Source organism: Meriones unguiculatus, chromosome 7, assembly GCF_030254825.1.
Source record: "Meriones unguiculatus strain TT.TT164.6M chromosome 7, Bangor_MerUng_6.1, whole genome shotgun sequence".
Classification (NCBI taxonomy): Eukaryota; Metazoa; Chordata; class Mammalia; order Rodentia; family Muridae; genus Meriones; species Meriones unguiculatus.
In genome coordinates, this window is record NC_083355.1 from 120,165,735 (window position 1) to 120,181,148 (window position 15,414).

Here is a 15,414-nt window from a genome sequence, read left to right on the forward strand (position 1 = left end):
TTTGTATTTTAGTAAAGCAACGGTTATTCCCTAACCAGCTGTAAACCCAAATAGCCACACAGAGACTAGATTTATTTAATTAGGCTGGAGCACAGTGCTGGACAATAATTATTCCATCTAAACCTCCGAGCCTGTATACCTTCCCCATTATACTTGCTTCTCAGTCATATTCTAGGTACGGTTCATTTCTGCTGGTGTTTCCTGGTCCTCTCCTCATGGATCCATCTGCACTTCCTCTTCCTTCTCCTCCCGTCCGCAGAGCAGAATGTCCCACCTATGCTCTGCATTGGCTAACAGGCTTTTATTGGCAATGCAGAGAGCAAATGGCGGCATGTTCACACAAACTTGAGACAGGTGATGCTTAGAATAAACACCACAATGCAATGTCTGGATTGAAACCAGATAGTGGGGGAGAGAAGTCAGAATTTGAATGAACAAGGGTAAACTGAACCAGAAATTATGCCAATGAAGATGAAAGTATATTATTATAATCCATGGTATATACATGTATGAAATTCTCAAAGAACAAATTAAAAACAAAAACAAGAAGCTTCTCAGGTGAAAGGACTTACAAGTATAAAAAGATTAAGAGGCCCTGAGACAGTAGATGGCAATTTCTGCAACCCATTTACCTGGCATGAGTTAGCCTGTTTGGTTTCAACATGTCCCATAAACAGTAACATGCCTTAGTTACTTTTCTATTGTTATGATAAAACACTATGACTAAGGCAGCTTACAGAAGAAAGCATTTGGGGCTGGAAAGATGGCTCAGAGTTTAAGAGCACCGACTGTTCTTCCAAAGGTCCTGAGTTCAACTGCCAGCAACCACATGTGACTCATAACCATCTATAATGAGATCTGGTGCCCTCTTCTGGCGGGCAGGCACACATGCAGGCAAAACACTGTATACATGATAAATAAATCGTTAGAAAGACACATCTGACTTGGCACCTGGCTTCAGAGGGCTAGCATCCATGTTGGTGGCCTGAAGGGACAGCTAGATCACATCTTGATCTTCAAGTTGGAGGCTGAGAGAGGCACACTAAGATTGGCTTTAAAAACCTCAAAGCCCAACCCCAACGACACACCTTCTCCAAGGAGACCACACCTCCTAATCCTTCCCAAGCAGTTCTACCAACTGCAGACTGGATGTTCTAATATATGAGCCTTCAGGGCTATTCTCATTCAAACTATACACACACACACACACACACACACACACACACACACACACACACACAGCTTCTCTGCCAGGCCACTTAGCAGGCCCCCTCCAGCATGGTTGGCCCAGCTCCTCACTGGCCAGCTCCTCACATCCATCCATTCTCTGATCCTCCAGGCTTCTGTGACTGACCCCGCCTAGGTGAACACTCCTCCCCTCCCTCTCATTCTTGAGCCTCCCCTCCATCATCTGTCTGGCAGGCTCAGATCTGGGAAATATAGGCAAACTGCCTCTAATTGTTTTCAGAGGGAACACAGTGTGGCAACACGTTTCTCTAGCTATCTTTCCTTGTGGGGTGAGCTGTGTCCCCCAGATTCCTAAACCAAAGCACCAATCATCAGCACCTCAGAAGGGAAGGGAAGTCACAATGACGTCAGCAGAGTGGGCCCTGATGCAATGTGACTTGTCCTCAGGAGAAGAGGAAGTCTGGGCACAGACATAGAGAGAGGATGCCATGGGGACGCGAAGCACACTATCTCCCAGCAAAGAGCATCCTTGGCTTTGCTCTTCTAGCCGAGGGACTGTGTAAAGGTGAGTGTGTGCCGCCTGCTCCACCTAGTCCCTGGTAGTTTGCCCTTCAAATATATCCCCATCACTCGGGTTAATTTTGTTCAGACCCATGCAGCCAGTGGTCGCTAGTGAGAAAGAGGCATTGATTTGACATAAAGAAAATCCAGTAAAATCTTCTTCATAGTATCCAGGTGGCCAGTGACGGGCATGTCCTGCAGGAACTATACAGCAGTCTGAAGTAGGAGCAGCCAAGGAGAAAGAGCGGTGTCTCCTACAGAACAGAGCAGGGCATGCCTCTCAGTGGCAGAGCTCGTGCTCCAGCCCCCAGGTCTCCCAGCCATCTCCAGAAAAAAAGCAGCGGCCTAGTGCGCAGCCTGGGAGGCAGATCACCCAGGGAAGAATGCAACCTGGCACCGAGCTTCTGCAGGACAGGATGCTTGCAGCGGTCCAGTGAGTGACAGGGAAGCTGGTGATGCCTGCTGACGCTCTGGGGCAGGAGTGTGCCCCAGGCTGCCCACGGGCAGGCTGCCCAGGCTTGCTGCCTGAGCACCCTGAGTGTCTCCCATGCTGTCTCCCAGACCCAAGCAGAACAGCGGCGTTCCTCAAAATCAAGTGGTATCAATTTTTTTCTATTTCAGCTCTGGCTCCAACAAGAAACAGCACACGAGTAGAGGCGGGGTCTCACCCTTCCCAAACCCCCGGTTCCTGAAGCCAGGAAGAAGTGACAAGAATGCAAAGGACCAGGACAGTGCTGTTGGGACCCACAGCTGGATCTGCTGATGCAAATCTCCTGACTGTGATTTTCCTAATTCCTCTCTCTCCTCTTTCCTACTTTCTCTCCTATCTAGTGCTAGTGGGTGAAACCGGAGTTAAAGGGTAGGAAAAAGAAGAACCCACAGAATAGCAAAGGCCAGTTACATGTATATGGGGGTGCAGATGCCTGCAGAATCCAGAAGAGGGCGCTGGATTTCTTGGAGCTGAAGGCAGTGGTGAGCGTAGGTGCTGGGAATCAAGCTCAGCCCCTTTGCATGAGCACTGTGTGCTCAACCACTGAACCATCCCTCCAGCCCATTATCAGAATTCTTAAGCTCAGGAAATAAGTCTTGTTTGGTCTTCCTTTCTTTATCCTAGTCCTAAACTTGGGTAAGAGAAGCCACAGGATATTTTTTGGCAACGCTGAGGCTGAGATCTAGACAAGCCCTCTGTCTCCCACCTATCTCCCCATCCCAGTGGCAAGGGATTGTAAGTACTGACAGCACGCATGTGGTTTCTGGTTTGGGGATGGTATTACTTTATAACAATGTAAGGATTATGTTTTTGTTGTAATTAAAGAACTAAATTAGTTATAATTCTGACCCATTGCAGGGGATTTATCAAGATTAAATGAAGAGATTTGTGCTGGCAAGTGTATGACAACTTGACGCAAGCTGAGAAGAGGGAGCCTCAAGTGAAAGAAAAATGCCCCCAGCACACTGACCGCACACTTTTTAAATTAGTGATTGATGGGGAGGGCCCGGCCCATCGTAGGTGTCACCAACCTGGGCCGGCAGTTCTGAGTTTTATGAAAAAGCAGACTGTGCAGGCCATGAGGAGTCAGACAGTAAGCAGCACCCTCCGTGGTTTCTGCATCTGCTCCTGCCTCCAGGATCCCGCCCCAACTTCCCTGGATAATGGGTTGCAAGCTGTAAGATGAAATGAACTTTCTTCCCCAAGTTGCTTTTGACCCTAGTGTCTTTTTCACTGTGATAGAAACATTAAGTGAGATAAAATGTGTATGTCATTAGCCACAACGTTATTTTTAGGGGATTAAAGTAACATTTTAATATAAATACAGAGACAGAAAACAAGAACCAGGTGGCTTCTTTCTATTGTGACAAACCTCCCTTAAATGCTGTCCTGATCGTCACACAATTTGCAAAGGAACAACTTTTTAATGTACCAAGATATTTTAGGATTGTTGTGAAGTTCTTTTTGTTTGTTTGTTTGTTTTTGCTTTAGGAAATGAAATCTTAAGAGACTTGATGTTTGCTTAAAATCTTTACGGTGACATTTGGTTTGCAGTGGTGGGTAAGTGAGCTGTTGTCATTTAATAATCGTATTTGGTAAGTCCCGCTGGTACAAATGCTATAATCTTTTAAAGCCCGAGGGTCCTGATACATGTCTATGGTGCCTGTGCTCTTTACATGCTATGAAAACAAAATCAGCCAGGCTTCTGAGTTGCCGGACTCAGTATGTACTGTTTAGAGTCATTTTAAATAACTCGAGCCCCTTCTGTAGTCAATTAAAGGCCAACATTGCCCCATTCATTCCCATTTCAAAAGAAATTTAAAATTAAAGATTTAATAAAGACACATTGATAATACTATTTGAAAGAGGTTTGTAAACACTTAAAAGCTAAGTCACAGCAGACGGTGTGCTTATAGATGTGTGCATTTCTAACTCAACAAGCTACAGTTCCTCTAATGCGAATTCAAAGTCTTCACAGTTCCCTAGGCTTCGCCTAAGAGTTGTGGTTTTGATGTGAAATGCCCCAACAGGCCCATGTTGAACACTTGGTCTCTTTTAGGTGGCTGTGTTCATGGGATGGTGGGATTCTAGGAGGCAGGCCAGGCTGGGGGAGCGGGGCCTCCGAGGGGGCTGCTCAGAGCCCTGGTTCTTCTCTGCTTTGTGCCCGCCAGCTCTGTGCCCCAGCACAGGCCCAGAATCAACACAGCCGCAGCTGTGGGATGAAACCTCTGAAGTCATGGACAGAAAGAAATCCTCCCTGCTGGCAGTTCGCTCTGCCACGTGCTTTGTCATAACGACAGACAGACAGACAACACTCTAGCCAGCAGCTCACCGACAGACCTGTACCTTCTCAACCCGCAAAGCAGCTTACGCGCGGCTGCCACTAGATGGCACCGCAGGTCAGCTTTTGAAGTCGACTCCCCTGCGCTGGCTAAAGGGTTTCCCTGAAATCAGCAGTAGATGGCCAAGCAGACAAAGCAGCGTGTCATGAAAGGAAGTGTAGTAATGGCCTCCCTAGAAGCTGGATCTTTGTTTGTTTGTTTGTTTGTTTGTTTGTTTGTTTTGTCATTTTCAATCCCAACTCCATACAGAAAATGTCATGCCAAGAACAGAGAAGCATCTCTGGGACAAGGGAATGGAAGAAGAACCCAGAAGGCTGATTGTGGAATGTATGCTTATCACTCAGGTCAGTTGGAACCCACAGCTGAAACTACACACATGTGCTTTCTGGCTTCTGTTTGCTCATTTCCTAGATTGCTAGCACTGTTACGAGGAAGGCGAGGCCAGCTGAGAATGGGTCTCCAATCTTGGTGAAATCTGTAAACAAATCCCCTTTATGCTGTTCTTTGCAGGGTTTGACAAAGGCCAGAAGAAGACATTGGAGCCCTAGAGTCAACTTAATGATGGCTGTGACCCACCGTGTGGGTGCTGGGAACTGAATCACGCACTCGGCAAGGGCAGCCAGCGCTCGTAACCACCAAGCCTTTTCTCTGGCTCCTGTGGAGGACTCTCACACAGCCCAGGCTGGAGTCGCTGTTGCTGCTTATCCAAGGCTGGCCGTATAACCCTGAGCCTCGCCTTTTGGTCCCTGGTGCTGGGAATTACAGGCGAGCACCACCACATCTAGCTTAATAAATGGCCTCTGCTTCTCTGATAGGTCAAGAACTGCCCTTAATGACTTGGTTTAGGTTTGTGGCTAAATGGGTGAATGCTTGCCATGGCTCAGAATGTGCTCAGCTTTTTCTAGGGAGAGAAAAGGAAGCGTTCAGGACTGAGTGGAAGATGCTGCACACCACCTTCCTCCTTCGGTCGCCTCAGCTTAGACGGGAGTGTCTGCTGTCGCGTTCCCTGGAGTTCTCAGGATGCCACCATCCATCCGGATGTGCTGGTGACCTAACGAGGAGGGAGGGAGGTCCCAGGCCTGTGAGAGACCCTGACTCTACAGAAGATGAAACTGGCCTAAGGAGCAACACCCCAGCTCTCTCTACTGACCTCCACAAGCAGGCCATGAGTGCACACACAGCCTGCCGCCCTTCCCCACACAGCAGAAACATACGTTACACACATGCACCAGCCCTAGGAAGATTCTCCGGGAGGACGTAGTAGAGAATCACCAACCCTGGGTCTTTGATGGCGTGATGGCACCTGTCTTGGCCATGCTCCACAGCTGACCTCACTTTTGATTTAGCACTTTGACAGACATTGAGTCCAGTAGAATCCACAGGGTCCGTTCCGCCATGAGGGGCTTTTGGCAAAATCTGCTGGTTGCGGAGTTGACTTGTGAGCCTTCAAATCCTGGGCTCGGATCAGAGAGGGACCAGATGAGCACGCCCTGTTGCCGTTCCCAGGAGGGTCCGTCCAGCGCCATCTCATGTCAGTTAAGGGCAGGGACTAACTCGGGGAAACTTTTCTTCTTCCTTTCTCTCTCTGCACTCGTGGCTAGTCCTGAAGAAGTGTGGGGACACTCTCCCACACTAGGATTGCTTTGCAAACTCGTAGGCCTCTGCTTCTCTGATAGGTCAAGAACTACCCTTAATGACTCGGTTTAGGTTTGTGGCTAAAATGTACATATTTTCCACCCTGGACAGCCCACACTGCATCTTGGATTCAGGGATGTCACCTCTGAGAATTCTCACCTCGCTGACCCACCATCCTGCCTCTGGCTTATACTGAGTGAGCCACCTTGTGTCTATCCGACAGGACTGACCTCTAATCTCATCACACCCACAATCAAGCCATTTTTCATGAGACCAGAGGCCTCCTTCCGTCACACAGCTTCTCCCAGGGCCCTGAGCAGGGGGCTCATCCTCAGTATGGATTTCAAAGCTTTTCTGTACGACAGTTGTTTCAGGAGTGTTTTTGTGTTGACAATTCTGGCACCACAACGTGAGACTTTCAGAATGAGCTGGGGGGAGGGGTTGTTTTGTTTTGTTTTGTTTTCTCAGCTTTCACTGCATGGAAGCCAGGTACTGCACGGACTCAGTGGGACACTGGAGGTGTATGGATGTGTTGAGGACCACCAAGGGCGTTGAAAAGGCTGAGCCTTTGCAGGGAGGCCACGCCCACAGTAACTGTGACCACAGTGTGGCTGCTAGTCAGCCGGCCTCAAGGTGACTTCCCTGGAAACACAGGTACTCCCAGCGTAGCCACAGCATTAAATAGACCTGACGGAGGGAGAAGAATCAGAACCGAGTGCTGTCACCACAAGGTACAGTCACATACCCACCGTCATGGTCAGATTTCAGATCAATGTAACTTCCAGACATTAGGGTCCACGTGTTAGAAGCTAACTCTCAGATGCTCCGTCCCGTGAAAATAAGCTGTCTCAGGAAGTTCTAGTGAGTTACCAGCAGGTTTAACAGTAAGCACCACAGGAATGTAAATAAATAAACAAAAAGCCCTGATCTGGTGTGCTGGTTTCTAACTTGCAAATATCCTCACCATGGTTCACATCAAGCTATAAAGGCAGAACATGGAATTAGGGGTAACCTAAGTATGTTAGGGACCACAGTTGCTCAAAGTGGATGAGGAGTAAAATACTTATTCCCTTTAAGACCAGAGGCGTGGCTTGTTGTGTTGACAATCTTCACAGCACAGTGTGGGAGTTTCCGAGTGATCGGCTGAGGGGACGCCAGGACCGCCTGCTCTTACTTCTTCGCTGGAGGAATTGGCCGAGGGGACGCCAGAACTGCCTGGTCTTACTTCTTCGCTGGAGGAATCGGCCGAGGGGACGCCAGAACCGCCTGGTCTTACTTCTTCGGGGGCTTGTTGGAGATTTCCTTCCGGGCTCCAGACGTCCCTTGATTTTGTTTTATCTGAGCTGGTTGATAAGGATCCTACTTTGATACATACCATTTCAGTCTGCTTTCAGAGTATTTGGTTTAAGATTTGTTTGCTTGCTTGCGTTAAGCGTTTTGGTCTGGATTTGGTTTGGTTTGGTTGGCTGTTTGCTCCCTTGCTTGCTATCATATCTCGAAAAAGCATTGGGGATGTTGTTTGCTTCTGGAACTTTGAAGGCATCTAGGGTTCTGTTTTGTTTGTCTTGGTTTTCTTCGTCTCTGAAATGTTTTGATTTATTATCATTTGTCCTTTGTCCCCTGAAATTGCTCCTCAAATATATAATTTTCATTTTTCGGCTGCTTCTTCCGCAACCTCCCCAGACCTTTCGCTTAGGAAGTTTACAAGCACTTGGTGACGGCCGCACTGAAGACAAGAGACATTTGTTTTCTTCCACCCAAAAGTGTGGATGGAGGTGTTGGGGGGGAGCACCCCACAATGTGAACAGCCTCCAAAGGAAGCCCCAAAAATGTACCCACTCCTGGGCCACGAGGAAATTTGGCTTTCCTGAGCAGACACCATGAGGGACAGGCCACCCAGTGTCCTGAGCCCCCTCACATTTGCATAAATGTGCAGGGTAAGTCTGAGACCCTGAGGGAGAAGACGGGCTCAGAGTAAAAGCTAAGAAAGTCTACCCCAAAAGCAGCACACAAAACTGACACAAACACATTCCCTAGCTAGCATGGACAGGCAACTTTTCATTAGAAAAAAAATGTGTTTTTTTAAAAAATATATATAGAACAAGGTTTTCAAGAAATGAGGAAATAAACAACACCTGACATTCTAGCCAGCTTTGTGTGTGTGTCTTAGTCAGTGTCCCACTGCTGTGAATGACACCATGACACTGCTAAAGATAAAGAGTTAACTCTCCTTCTCCAAATAACACAAAAGACATCAATCTATAATAGCAACACTCACAGTGTTTTATTGCTTAAGTACTGGTGATTCTTTTTTAAGTAAAATGTCTTATAATACAATTGGCTTGGATTTTAAAATTAATTAATAGTTGTATTTTACAAAAAAAATGGTGGATTGAATAATACATAGTTATTACTTCTAAAGTCCCACTTATAACCATTTAAATATAAGTAAGGTTGTTAATAGAGTTAAAAACCTGTAAGTATAGAGGAAACATAAATCAATCTATCTTTAAAAACAAGTGTTTTTATTACTTTAGATACGTGTGTCCTTCTTCTGTTACCTTCACCCCATCAAGCAAAACTGTGCTCTTGATCACCTAACTTTAGGTAGAGTAACCTATGTCACATACCGAGAGTGAAAAATCCAGATCCAGAGCACAAGGACTAACAGTTTTGCTACAGTCCAGGAGCTTCTTTCTTAACGGCCTTTGCCAGCTGTTCCGCTCTCCTGAAGGATGCTGCCTTGTGCCCTCCAGGCCCCATCTGTGTCGGATCATAGGAATAAACATTTGCTAGAGCAACCTTCTAATACTGAATAAATGACCTGTGGCCCCTGCCGGCCCAGGACAGGATGCTTGGTCAGCAGGGACCTGTGAGCAGAAACTCCTGGGAAGAAGCTGTGTCTTCAGAGGTTGACAGGTCAGAGCGACAGTTCTGTGGAGAGAATGAATGCATCAAGTCCAGAGGGTGATTACCTTACCTTGGGGTAGTTCCGGCCCTCGGAGCACTGTTTTCCTCCTCTGTGTAGGAACCAGCACACTGTGACTTACAGATAAAAATGTTTTAGAATCTATGAACTTGGCCGAGGACCAGCATCCACCAACCCCAAAGCTAAGAAGGCATCAGCTGGCGTTGTGGGCTTCCAGCTCACGTAACTGCCTCTCCGCTGTCCCCACCCACAAATTTTAAATTTGCTTTGATTTATAGCTTTATTTGTCCCACAAAACGATGAACTGCTTCCACCCTAGATGGTAGAACCTGAGGTAACCTAACTGTGTGCTCCTAGGCCACCGTCACTCAAATGTGACTCCAGAATAAACTACGCGTTATTCCACTGAACAGGAAAAGCAGGAGAACACAGCGTTGAAGAGAGCCCCCGGCCACCTGCTCTTACATCATTCTTGCTCCACATAGCAAGAACAGAGGTAAATAACTTCAAAAACTTAAAAAGTAGTGAGCCGAGGTCAAGGCACCCAATGATGCACTTTGAGTATTAGTTACCTTCATTTTAATAAACAACTGTAAGTTTATGCATTTACGGTTTAGTAACTGTCTTGTGACGCCCTTAGAGATGTCCATTGGTTCAGCTGGTCCAGACTCTGCAACAGGGGCAGCTAACAGCCTGATCATCTGTCCGTCACCCTCACCATATCTTCTCAAGGGCCGCACAGGCCTATGTGTGTGTGGCATAGGCCGTGTCCTGTCACACACACTTACACGTGTGACATAGGCAGGCCGTGCCCTGACACACAGGCGTACGTGTGTGTTGCATAAGGCCATGTCTGGCCACACACACTTATGCAGTCATAGGGGGCGTTGACCTTGCCTTGTGACAGTTCCCTGGGAAGCAGATGGTCTCTGGTTAGACAGCAGGCACCGTCCGGCAGGCAGCTGGCAATCAGCGTGCTGCTTCAGGTCACATCTGGGCAGGAGCTGTCTTGGAGCAGGGACCAGCCTGAGTTAGGAGAGACGGGCTTTCCGGGTTGTCAGCCTGGCCTGCCATCCCCATTCTTGCCCTTGGAACCCCGCTGCTTTCCTGGCTCTGCCTTACTTGGTGCCTGAGGTCTCCTCTTGTTTTTTAAAGCAGACAAAACTGACTTTGTTGTAATCGCAGAGGCCTGTGCTACATAATCCATGGACCACAGGTAGATATGCTGTACCACGGAGGAGAGCTGATTAGCTGCGTGGTCCGCTTGCTTGGCCTTGTGCCACTGGCCCCAGCACATGACCAGGTTGCAGGGTGGAGACTGAAAGTTTTATATGCATGGGGAAAGTGCACGGCTTTTCCTTTCTTTCTTTTCACTTTGTTTGTTTGTTTAGAGACGAGGTCTCACTGTGTAACCCTCACTGGCCAGGAACTCACCGTGTAGACCAGGCTGGCCTTGAAACTCAGGGCGACCCACCTGCCTCTGCCACCCAGGTGCTGGGATTAAAGGTGTGGGCCACTACACCTGGCTCAGTTTTTCTTTGGGGGGCAGGGTCTTGCTGCGTACCCCGGCCTGGAACTTGCTTTGAAACCTAGGTTTTCCCTGGACTCCTGGACTTCCTCCCCCGGTCTCTTGAGTGCTGGGTTAAAGTGTGGCACCCCCACCCCCACTTGAAATCATTCGATTTGATGTAATTTTAGGCTGTTGTTGCAAAAGCTGTTGTGGCAATGGTTTCCAAACCTACATCAGTATCGCAGCTCTTTGGAGAACTTGATAAATCAGGGTGCTGAGTCCTGGCCCTCACTCGTTTCTGAACCGGGAAGCCTCTTGAGAGAGGCACTTGAGCGTTCATGCTCACGGCTCCGTCTGTGGTGGGCTGGCGATCTCTCCGTGTTTCGGTCAGATGGAAGCAAACCCTACCTCGCTTCTCGTGGTGGCATGGCTGCTGTTACCCCCTGGTTCGAGGCCGTGTTCGTGTGCACGAGCTCAGGGAGGGCGTGCCAGGCGCTAGCAGGTTCAGCTTGTGCTTTGTATCGAGGCAGTGGCACACCTTCAAAGTCACACACTGCCAAGTGGCCGCAGCCCCGGGTGTTCTCAGGACCAATAATAGCGTCTCTATCCAGCCGCAGCTACATCAGCCTCGCACTCTTGAAACCATCCTCACTGGCTGTATGCGTGCCTGCCGGCCTCCGTGACTAAACTCCATAGAGTCTGTGGCTTAGAACGGTAGAAGTTTTCTCTGAGGCATGGTCAAAGTCTGAAATCATGGACTTTCAGGGTTGGTTGCGCCCTTTCGAGGCAGACTCGATTCCAGATCTGTTTCCTCACTTCTGGGGCTGGCTGGCCTTCCTTCACATTGGCTCAGGTATTTGGAGACTTGTCCCAGCCCCTGTCCTCGTGTTTGCATGGCCTGCGCTGTCTCTGGATCCCTGTTGCCCCACAGATACCATCATACTAACTTAGTGACTTGCAAAGGCCCCGTTTCCCAGCAACACAGCTAAAGGCATTGGGACTCAAAACTTTCACTTCTTCTTGGAAAATACAATCCAGTGCATAACTGTGGCGCAGACGTGGGCATATCGGCGGTTAGTTCAATTTAGTATCACTGTATACAGCACTGTGGCTGTATTGTGTTCTCCTGAAACTACTTGCTGAGAGCTGTCTGGGTTCCAGATAAGGACCATGGGTAGGAGGCAAGTTCTTCCAACACTAGCTACCCCAGGCCCTTCCGTGCCAGGGCCTGTGAGCCAAACTTACAGATCAAGAGGATTATAACCTCGGACCTGGGAGCCGAGCCCTATCACCTTGTGGTTTAGAAGTGAGGACTCAAAGCTCTAAGTACCCAGACTGGACTGTTCTGGGTTGTACTCTCCAGTGACCTCCATAGTTGGTGGCTATTGTAGCCCTCACACTGGCAGCAATGAGCATAGCAGCAGCCAGTAGACAGTAGACAGCACACAGCACAGCACAGCACACAGCACAGCACACAGCACAGCACACAGCACACAGCACAGCACACAGCACAGCTCAGCACAGCACAGTACAGCACACAGCACAGCACACAGCACAGCACACAGCACAGCTCAGCACAGCACACAGCACAGCACAGCACAGCACAGCACAGCACACAGCACAGCACACAGCACAGCACACAGCACAGCTCAGCACAGCACACAGCACAGCACAGCACAGCACAGCACAGCACAGCTCAGCACAGCACACAGCACAGCACACAGCACAGCTCAGCACAGCACACAGCACAGCACAGCACAGCACAGCACAGCACAGCACAGCACACAGCACAGCACACAGCACAGCACACAGCACAGCTCAGCACAGCACACAGCACAGCACACAGCACACAGCTCAGCACAGCACACAGCACACAGCACAGCACAGCACAGCACAGCACACAGCACAGCTCAGCACAGCACAGCACAGCACAGCACAACACAGCACAGCAGACAACAGACAGCAGACAGCAGACAGCACCCAGCAGCAGAAGATGGTGCCTGTTGGTGCTCAGCCCTCCAGCAGCAAGAATTACATCTTCCCAGGAACACTGGGGCCAGAGGGGCTGAGAGCACTGGACACTGGTTTGGCAGGTCCTTGTAATTATCCCAACAACTGGGTCCCACGGTTGTCTTCTCTGACTCTTCATACTCTCCTGTCTGTCTTCAGCCTCGGCTCCTGCCTTTACTCACCTCTCCCCGACTTCCACCATCTCCTGTCATCTCCAAAGACCCTGCTGCCATCATGTCTGGCCTGGCTGCTCTCTGGAGTTCTCAGCTGCCTTGTTTTGAATTTTCTTGTTATTTTATGTGTATACGTGTTGGCTCCATGTATGTCTGTGTGCCATGTCTGGTAGCTGAGGAGGACAGAAGAAGGTGTCAGGTCCCCTGCAATTGGAGCTACAGACAGTTGTGAGCCTCCGTGTGGATGCTGAGACTTGAATCCAGGTCCTCTGGGAAGGCAACCAGTGCCCTTACACACCCTCTCCAGCCCATCCACGCCTCTTCCAACCAGGTGACTCAGTGGCTGCCCTGGCTGTCTTCTCTGGTGTAATCTGTTAACAAAAAGTGGCTGGAGAGACACTTCGTAGACGCCTCTTATTGGCCTGATGTTGTAATTGTTGGGAGACACAGGAGGCTGTGTCCCACTGAACAGCCCTTAAAGATCTAGAAACAGAGAAGCAAGGGTGTGGCTCCAATCACTGCCTAGTGCAAATGCATGGCCCTATTTTCACTAAGCGAAGGTCTGGAGGGGTGCCTCCTCCTGTCTGGGACAGAAAAGTTACAGACATGTAGAGTACAGGCATGTACAGAGGTGTGTGGTTGGGTCATAGCTTCCTCAAGAGTCAAACAAGAGTTCAAAGCGCTGAGAGTGTTTCACACTAGGCTTTAGCAGCAGAGGGTCTAAAAGCTGTTAACCAGGGAACAGAACAGCCCTGAGGCCCAATCTTAGCTTATTTAAGAAAAAGTTAAAATTAAAAGGGGAGGTTTAAGTCTCATTGCTGTCATGGGCGTAACTGTGCCTGGTTCCCTGCTGATCCTGAGATTCCTGAGAAAGAAAGCAGAGCAGGGTATTGTTCTCATCATGAATCCCGAGATTGTGAACTGTAAACCTGTCTTTGTTTGGTGTGGCTCAGCCCTAGCACACATCTTTACCCCAAGAGCTTTCTGCACACAGGATTCAGTGAAGTTAACCCTAAGTCAAGAGGCAGAGCAGGAAACCAGCTGACGTGGAATAAAGAGAAGGAGGGGCTTTGAGTTGAGGGCAGTTAAGCCAGGGCGGAGGGGAAGCAGCTTCTGGGTCTTGAGCTCTTTAGCTCTTTAGCTTTTCACTTTGGGCTTTTGGCCTTTTTCTCCTGGGCTGTTGGGTGAGCTAGCAGGCTTTGGCTTTGACCTTGGGACATGAGCTGAGTGGGAAGGCCAGCGGGGTGCTTTCTTTTTCTTTTCCTCTCTGAGGCTTTCACCCCAGTGTTTGGTTCCCCAGTCTTCATTGGTAAAATTGAACAATTTGGGATTTTCTTTCTTTAAAACAACCAAGTCCATGACTATCCAAATTAAAGGAAGCTATATTTGGGTGCACCTGGAACTGGCCAGCCATTTGTTTCCCCCTACGTTGGGGTTTGAGAGAGCAGCCCCCGCTGGCCTCTTGAAGTCCCTGTTAGTGTTCACAGAGGAGGGAGGGTTGGCAGTTAGTCTAAGGACACAGTGAAAAGGGGGTTACAGTTTGAGAATAGCCACAAACACTCAGACTCCAGTCTAATCAGATGTGGATGGTTTACTGAACCCAAAACCCCTAAACCCCAAGACTGGCTATGGCCAGGGACACAGAAAGGAACTTGGGAGCCTAATTGTTGACAGGGACCTGTTTTCCACAGTCAGTTTATAAAGGTAAAAACCAAAATTACCTCCTTCAGGGGGTCGGGTGGTGAAACAGGGTGTTTGGCTCTGACTTAAGTTATTTTGCTAACAAGCAGGTCTAGCTAACCTTGAAGGCATGTCTGGCACTTGGGGCCAGCTGTGCTTATAGTTGGGGGATTTCTGGGAATAATGGGGCCATACAGTACGCTGAACATTAACAGAGTTTGGGGTCAACAGAGATTTATGTCAGCAACAACTTGAGATGATGTGGCCGGTGGGCCTGAAACAAATATGGCTATACTTATGTCAAAGGACCAGGCCTCAGCAGAGGAAGAAACAAAGGTGAGGATATGCAACAAGAAATGGAGTTACAAGCCATTTACAGCAGACCCAAGAAACAGGAACTTTCTGTTAACTACAAAGAGAAACCTTGTTTAGCAAGAACTTGACACAGGGCAAATGGATTTCTCTCTTAGCTAGAATTTAGCAACAAACAAGCAGGAATTTCTTTTAACTATTTTAACTATAACAGAATTCTTAGCCTGCAAGATGTATTTTTGGTTTTGGTCTTTCATTAACCTGTGAGGTATTCATTCCTGTTTTGGTCTTACATAACAATGCTTAAATCCTTCGTGTGTGTGTGTGTGTGTGTGTGTGTGTGTGTGTGTGTGTTCTTCCTGTGTCACAAGAGAGGTAGGTCCTTCTAATCTGCATCATCTGGTCTAAATATGCTACAATGACTACTAGCTTTAAAATGCCTTATCTCCTTGTTCTGTATTAAGAATAAAATCCCCCAGTGTCACCTAGGAAGATGACGGTCCTAGCACGGGGTTCCTGTGGGATCAGCAGGGAGCTGCTGTGGGGGCTGGAGGTGGGGAGAGCTCCTGTTTCTCCTTGTCGGG

At 48.6% G+C, this 15,414-nt stretch overlaps 1 long non-coding RNA gene across 1 annotated transcript; it reads left to right on the forward strand.

Annotated features, from left to right (window-relative positions):
- Positions 1-3,391: 3,391 nt before the first annotated feature.
- On the forward strand, positions 3,392-5,395 carry LOC132655464 (uncharacterized). Its single transcript, XR_009593274.1, has 3 exons — positions 3,392-3,799; positions 4,831-4,925; positions 5,092-5,395. It is a non-coding gene; the product is annotated as an uncharacterized LOC132655464 (long non-coding RNA).
- Positions 5,396-15,414: the final 10,019 nt, after the last annotated feature.